At 43.9% G+C, this 7,705-nt stretch overlaps 1 pseudogene; it reads right to left on the bottom strand.

Moving 5' to 3' along the window:
- Positions 1-5,763: 5,763 nt before the first annotated feature.
- Positions 5,764-7,705, bottom strand: LOC116539370 (annotated as a pseudogene).

Here is a 7,705-nt window from a genome sequence, read left to right on the forward strand (position 1 = left end):
GAAAGAAGGAAGGAAGGAAGGAAGGAAAGAAGGAAGGAAGGAAGGAGTTGATTTCATTTCAGCCAGTCATGGTGGCTTACACCTGTAATCCCAGCACTTTAAGAGGCTGAGGCAGGCATATCACTTGAGGTCAGGAGTTCATGACCAGTCTGGCCAACAATGGTAAAATCCCATCTTTACTAAAAATACAAAAATTAGCCAGGTGTGGTGGCATATACCTGTAATCCCAGCTACTTAGGAGGCTGAGGCAGGAGAATTGCTTGAACTCAGGAGGTGGAGGCTGCAGTGAGCCAAGAGCCCACCACTGCACTCCAGCCTGGACGATAGAGTGAGAATCCATCTCAAAAAAGAAAAAAAAAAAAAGAAATAGATTGATTTCAAAAAGATAAATCACTGAAAATACCTGTTGTTGGAGATGGTATGGAGAAATGAGTTCTCTCAAACCTCATGCCCTGTGAGTGGGAGCATAAATTGGGAATGGCCTGTGGAGCAGTTGGCGGTATTTATGAAAATATCAACTACCCCTGCCCTTTGTCCTAGCAATTTTTCTTGGAGGTATTCTATCCCACAGAAACTCTCATGTCTATACAAAGACAGGAGCAAGACTGCTTATTCTTATAATCAGGAAGTGCTGAAAATATAACCTAAGTATCCATCAATAAGGGTGTGCATAAGTGACTTTTTTGTTGTCATTGTTGTTGTTTTGTTTGTTTGTTTTTTGAGATGGAGTCTCGCTCTGTCGCCAAGGCTGAAGTGAAGTGGCATGATCTCCACTCACTGCAACCTCTGCCTCCTGGGTTCAAGCAATTCTCCTGCTTCAGCCTACTGAGTTGCTGGGATTATAGGCGCATGCCACCATACCTGGCTAATTTTTGTATTTTTAGTAGAGACAGATTTTCACCATGTTGGCTAGGCTGCTCTCGAACTGCTGACGTAGTGATCTGCCCACCTTGGCCTCCCAGAGTGCTGGGATTACAGGCATGAGCCACCATGCCTGGCCTAAGTGACTTTTGATGCACCCATACATCAACCATTACGGTGATTATAAAGAACAAGGGAAATCTCCAATGACTGACACAAGGGGAGCTCTAAGATGTGCGGTGGTATCAGAAATGTCTTGAGACAATAGTGTGCAAATATATAAGCATGTGACTGTGTACAAATATAGAGAAAAAGATCTGGAAAGTTACAGCCATGGCCCCTGTTGCCTGGCATGTTCCAGAAACAGCAAGGAGACTAAGGAGTCTGGTATGAATGAAGGGAGAGTAGGAGGAACTGCCATCAAAGAGGTCGCAGTAGGCAGAGGACATTATCCGTGCTGGGGATCACCAGTCACTGGCTCTGAGAGCGCAGGACCTTCCCCCTTGGCCACCACGGTGCAGCTAGATCCAACAGCTCATGCCCAGAGTTTCTGGTTCCTCCTGTATTAATCACACCTTTCTATGTTCTATGTTTCTGATGCTTTGACATCTGGGGCCTTGGTAACTCTGGAGGGACTCCTCCTCCCAGGGATGGTCAAGAGATAGTAAAGCACTGGCCCGTGAGTGTGCATTTCACATGCAAACAAATCAATCCACAGCCTCCACCCCCACCACGCTTTTTATCTCTGGGCTCTTTCACTCCAGGCCACTATTCCCCTGCCCTAATCACCCCAAGGCCAGGTATCAAGCATGTAGGGTCAGCTGCTATGCTCCAAAGCCTGCTGAAATTATTCAATCTAGCCAATCCTAAACCTGCTTACCTGCATCACCTGGAAAGTAAAGTAAAGGATCTTGCTTCATTTGCCCCTCTCACCCTCTGCCTCCTGACTGACCCTCATGCTCCTCCTCATGGCCCTTCCTGGCATGGCATGCACCCTCTTCTTGGGACCTGTGGTTGACAAACTCTCTTTTTCATAGCAGTCGTCTCAGGAGCTGTTGGTCTCGCCATACTTGAGTAATAATAAGACTTACATCCATATTTGAGACACACCCCACAGTGTGTGGGATGGGAAGACCTCAGAGCCCCCAAAATGACCAAATCGTGCCAGAAGTAAAAGAGGATTAATCGTTCATTGGCCACGGAGCCAAGGTTGACTAATGAGACCCAGGAGACAGGAGGGATCCAGGTGGATAAACCCCCTCTCCTTCCATCTTTCTCGGAACTATCTGAGGCTGGATTTCTCCTTGCAGTCCTCCTGGAGGTGAAGCGGGTGCACCTCCAGAGCAGCCACAGGATGACTGTGGAGTGATGGCCTCATGATCCCACCCTTCTCATGGCCTCCCTGCCCCCTTCCTCGGGCTGTGGTCACCCTGGGCTCATTTCTGGGATTTCACCTCTCAAAGGAAGCGGCCACACATTCTTCCTTGCCCTGAGCCCCATTTTCCAGAGAAACTAGGCTAACCAACTTCCAACTGTCAACTGTGGCAACATCTTCAAGCTGGGAGGTGGGGAGTTATACAAGGAAGCTCGAATTCTGGCTCTACATAGCTGTATATTATATACATTTTAAAGTGATAATGTCTTAATTTATGACCTGAATAAATTTGAAATATTAAAAATGATAAGATTAAGGGTTAAAAAAAAGAAGGAAAGAGCGGCGTTAAGTCAAGAAATGCGTGTTTTGGCAGCAGAAACAGGCTAGCACTCTTTTGCTGGCTTGTCATTGGTTTTGAAGCTCTGCTCTAATAGAAGCCCCAGCCGGGTGACAGAGAAGGGGCCTCTTACTCACAGACCTGTCGGCACTTTTGCCTTTGACACTGTATCTCTGTCTCCTCTGGTGCGCCCAGTGTCTGTCGTCCCCCTCCCCCTCCCCCTCCCCCTCCTCCTCCTCCTCCTCCTCCTCCCCGGCTATCTTCAGGAGCTCTTCATCAAAGGACAATTGTGGGGCTCATTTGTCTCTGCCTGGCCCTCGCACTGAACTTCCAGAAGCTAGAGACTTCCTGTGACAGCTGTGCCCCTCAGAAAAGCAACACTCAAGGGATAATCTAGGAAGTGATCGTTCAATTGTATAATTAGTTCAGCTCGGTTCAATTACTAGTTCTGTCATGACATTGCTGTGTGACCTTAAGCAAATTGCTCAATCTCTCTGAGCTTCAGTTTTCCCCTATGTAAAATAGGGATAAAATAGTATCTACCTCAAAAGATTGTTGGGTATTTGAACAAATCTGAGACACTTAACATAATCCTCATTGTCAATATTCATTTAAAAAAAATTTTTTTTAGAGACAGGATCTTGCTGTCTTTTTCCTGAGATGAAGTCTCTCTCTGTTGCCCAGCCAGGTTGGAGTGCGATGGCACAATCTCGGCTCACTGCAGTCTCTGCCTCCTGGGTTCAAGCCTCCCGAGTAGCTGGGATTACACGCACCCGCCATCATGCCCAGGTAATTTTTGTATTTTTGTAGAAACGGGGTTTCACCATGGTGTCCAGGCTGGTCTTGAACTCCTGACCTCAGGTGATCCACCTTCCTCAGCCTCCCAAAGTGCTGGGATTATAGGCATGAGCCACCATACCCAGCCAGGCCTCTCTCTTTTGCTTGCAGAGGGCTGCCTTCTTGTGTCTTCACAGGGTTCTCTTTTGATCTGTGTTACCTATGGCCTAATTTCCTCCTACTGTAAGGACACTAGTCAGATTAGATGAGTCCACCCATTACGACTTCATTTTACCTTAATTACCTTACTAAAGGCCCTATTTCTACATACACTCAGGTGCCGAGGTACTGAGAACTAGAACTTCAACATACGAATTTAGGGGATCGTAATTCAGCTCACAATTTTTTTTTTTTTTTTTTTTTTCTGTTCGTCTGTCTGGTCAACGCAAATGTGGAATTATTTCTAGAGTGCAGCTAGATCCACCAGCTCATGCCCAGAGTTTCTGGTTCCAGGTTTTATACTTTCCTCTTCTTAACATCTTTAGCATTCTGAAATTTAAATGAACCTAATGTTGTACATTAATGAACTAGTGACATACGTTTATATACTAACATTCATTGTTTTTTACTGGTAAGTAGAGAGTGAAGTTAAAACATGGTTAGTATATTTAGTGTTTCGGGAATCAAGAAAAATTTAAATCAACCCTTCTGTACTGTGACTTTGTCAGAATGTAGCAGGTCACGTTTCCATTAGCAGCCAGAGCAGACAGTTTCAAGCAGCCCTTTACTACAAATCTGATAAATACACAGTTAAACATTAAAGAACTGGAGAGACTGGTACTTGAGTATGAGAGCTGGAATGTGGAATCAAGCCCATTAAGATCCCACCTGGGTTTTCTCAGACCCTAAAGCAAGCTTGTCCAACACGTGGCCTATGGGCCACATGTGGCCAAGATGGCTTCCAATATAGCCCAACACAAATTGATAAAATTGGTAAACTTTTTATGAGCTTCTTTTTGGGATTTTTTAATTTTTATTTTTTAGCTCATCAGCTATTGTTAGCATTAGTAGATTTTGTGTACGGCCTAGGACAGTTCTTCCAGTGTGGCCCAAGGAAGCCAAAAGATTGAACACCCCATGTCTGATCCAATAATACAATCATTCCTACATATACACCTTGTTCCAGGGCCCACTTAAGATTAAGAAACTTTCCGAGGCTCTAGAGAAAGCTTTCCAGACCCCTGACAGATTAGAGATTAGACAGAGATTAAATGAAACACTGCTGCTGGTAGGTGCACTCCCACATGTAGGCATGGAGCTGTAAGTGTATGTGCACCGGAGAAAAACTTGTGAGTTGGTCTGGTGAGTTACCCTAACCTTCTTGATGATTGTAGAAATAAACTCTTTTTTTTTCCCCAGTTGGTCTGCCTCTCATTATTGGACCTCGAGAAAAAGCAGCCGAACAGACTACATTAGTATGGCAACAAGGACAGCAATAATAAACTTTCTCCAGTGACTGCTTCAGACCGAATTAAGATTTACTTTACCTTTACAGTGAAATAACTGGTGGTTCTCTATTGGACTCGTTTTTTTGTTTGTTTGTTTGTTTGTTTTGAGACTAGAGTGCAGTGGCGGTGCAATCCTGGCTCACTGCAACTTCCGTTTTCTGGTTTCAAGCAATTCTCCTGCCTCAGCCTCCCGAGTAGCTGGGACTACAGGCACGCACCATCACGCCTGGCTAATTTTTTGTATTTTTAGTAGAGATGGGGTTTCACCGTGTTGGCCAGGATGGTCTCGATCTCTTGACCTTGTGAAATATAGGCAAGAAAACAGTACATCCAATGTTTAACTTGAGGCAAGAGGCAAAATGGCCCATCCAATACACTGCAATTGTTTCACAGAGTAGATATGTAATAAATCTGATTTAGAATGGTTTATTTCAGATACACATTTTAGAAAATATGAGCCTGATCCTCCCTTATATCTGAATCTGTGTAGCTCCTTTATGCAAATTACACAGAAAGAAAACTTCACTAGAGTGTATGTAGGAAACTTAGTTCTTGTTTTACACTTTCTGCAATTTAAATAAATACATCTTTTGTCGTTAATACCTATTAAGAATGGCAGACTAGGTTGACGCAAAAGTAATTGTGGGTTTTGCCATTATTATTATTTTTAACCTTTATTTACAAGGAACACAACTCCTCTTGACACAGACACAAATACAAACACATTCCAAGGAGGAACCCATTAAGAACAGCAACAGATTGAGGAGAACAAGGGACCCTTATGAACACCGGTCTGTGTACCTCAGACTGGAAATGTTTTCTCAGATACGACATTTTATCTCCAAGACACAAAAAGAGACCTTGATCTGGAGGCACACCCACCTACAGGGTAGAAAGCTCCACACTCAATCTTCGGCATCATCAAACTGTCCTGTTTCAAAGACCATCTTTAAATAATGGGTTATCGGTGGAGGTGGATGGAGCCAGCTGGGGTCATAGATCATGTCTCCTTGTAGGACATGGCTGATTCAGGGTTTGAGCTCTTGAGAAATGCTCTCCTGGATATTGTCAGCATCATATAGGTTCTCTTGATCTGTTTTCAGCTCCAAGGCCCAGTCCTCATTAAAAAGATTGCCAGGCTGTTCCTTGGGTGGACAGTTTGTCCCTTCTGACAGCTCCCAGGGATTCAGTTCTCCATCAGAGTCCTCATCCACAGCAAATCCTTTCTCTTCAGAATGGGTGCCCTCGCCCTGGGCTGGACTGTCATTAGGGACGCTCTGTGCTCCAACTGCTAGTCAATCCATAGCCTTCGCAGTCTCTCCTGACCAGAGTGGTCAGCTGCAGCAAAGGCAGCCTCTAGGCTTGGGGACGCACCTTTCGTGCGCTTGGCAGCAGGGGCCCCCAGAGGGTTCTGCAGCCCCTGTGCCTAAGCCCTAGCAGCTTGAGGGTCCACACCCAGCTGCCCAGGGCTTAGTGCCCTGGATATTGGGTGCCATTACTTTCCATGGCAAAGCCCACAATTACTTTTGCACCAACCGAATGCATACCAATATCAGTCTAAAATGTTGCTACCTTTCAAATTTTCTCCTTGCATTCTGAATATATATTTTAATAATATTAATGGAGGTAGATGAGTGAGAAAAAAATTATGGAGTCTATAAAATGAGTTATAAGTAAATGTCTCATGTTACATGAGAGGTATTTAACTACTGAATGTGACTTCTATGTACAAATATATGGCTTATGCCATCCTGGTGAAAAATTACTTAGAAAATTATGTTTCTTTTTTATTAATTTTGAAACAAATGTTCATCTTCTCATTGAGCTCTGTTCTCTAACACTGGCAGGGAAGGATGGTTAATATAGTTGTCTTTCAAATGGTAACTAAATTAATCTCATTTCTCTGTATAATTTATCAGACTAATAGGTACAACCAACAGGCATTTTCACGGACACTTGCTGTTCCAGACCTAAGCACGCCTGTCATCCTAAGCATGTAGGATACCATCAAAGGACCTGCCTTGCCAATTCATCTCACAATGTCTAGGCCATCCAAATCCCAGTTTTGTGAATACAACCAAAAAAGAGAACTTTACACTCTATAACATTTTTGCCATTTTCAGATATTCATAGATTACAGATAAATTTTCTTCTTAGCTATCATTCTACACATACACATATACATTTCCATTATCCTGCAGATTCAAAAGGGATGAGGCAAGAGAAACATTAAAATGTGCTTTATTATTAGGCCGGGCGCGGTGGCTCAAGCCTGTAATCCCAGCACTTTGGGAGGCCGAGGTGGGTGGATCACAAGGTCAAGAGATCAAGACCATCCTGGTCAACATGGTGAAACCCCGTCTCTACTAAAACTACAAAAAATTAGCTGGGCATGGTGGCGCGTGCCTGTAGTCCCAGCTACTCAGGAGGCTGAGGCAGGAGAATTGCCTGAACTCAGGAGGCGGAGGTTGCGGTGAGCCGAGATCGCGCCATTGCACTCCAGCCTGGGTAACAAGAGCGAAACTCCGTCTCAAAAAAAAAAAAAAAAAAAGTACTTTATTACATGATACAGACATTCTTGTATTTCTGATGCATACTTATTTTTTATTTTTAATGTTTAGGCTCTGATTGTCTCTATATTGGCATGCTAGCTAAGACAAGTTATAATCTGGCCCCAAGATGCAAGGGAATGGAGACAGACAAGTGTTTGGATCTCTGGAAACTCGAATGCATCTAACAGTAGGAATATATTCTGTCATCTGGAATATATCCCTTCTATTGTCTTTTCATCCTCACTGCCTTACTTTTGCTGCTCATACATGCATACTCTATTGTTAAATCATGCAT

The sequence above is a fragment of the Sapajus apella genome, unplaced genomic scaffold (assembly GCF_009761245.1).
Source record: "Sapajus apella isolate SASKATOON/1434 unplaced genomic scaffold, GSC_monkey_1.0 scaffold128, whole genome shotgun sequence".
NCBI classification, from domain to species: Eukaryota; Metazoa; Chordata; class Mammalia; order Primates; family Cebidae; genus Sapajus; species Sapajus apella.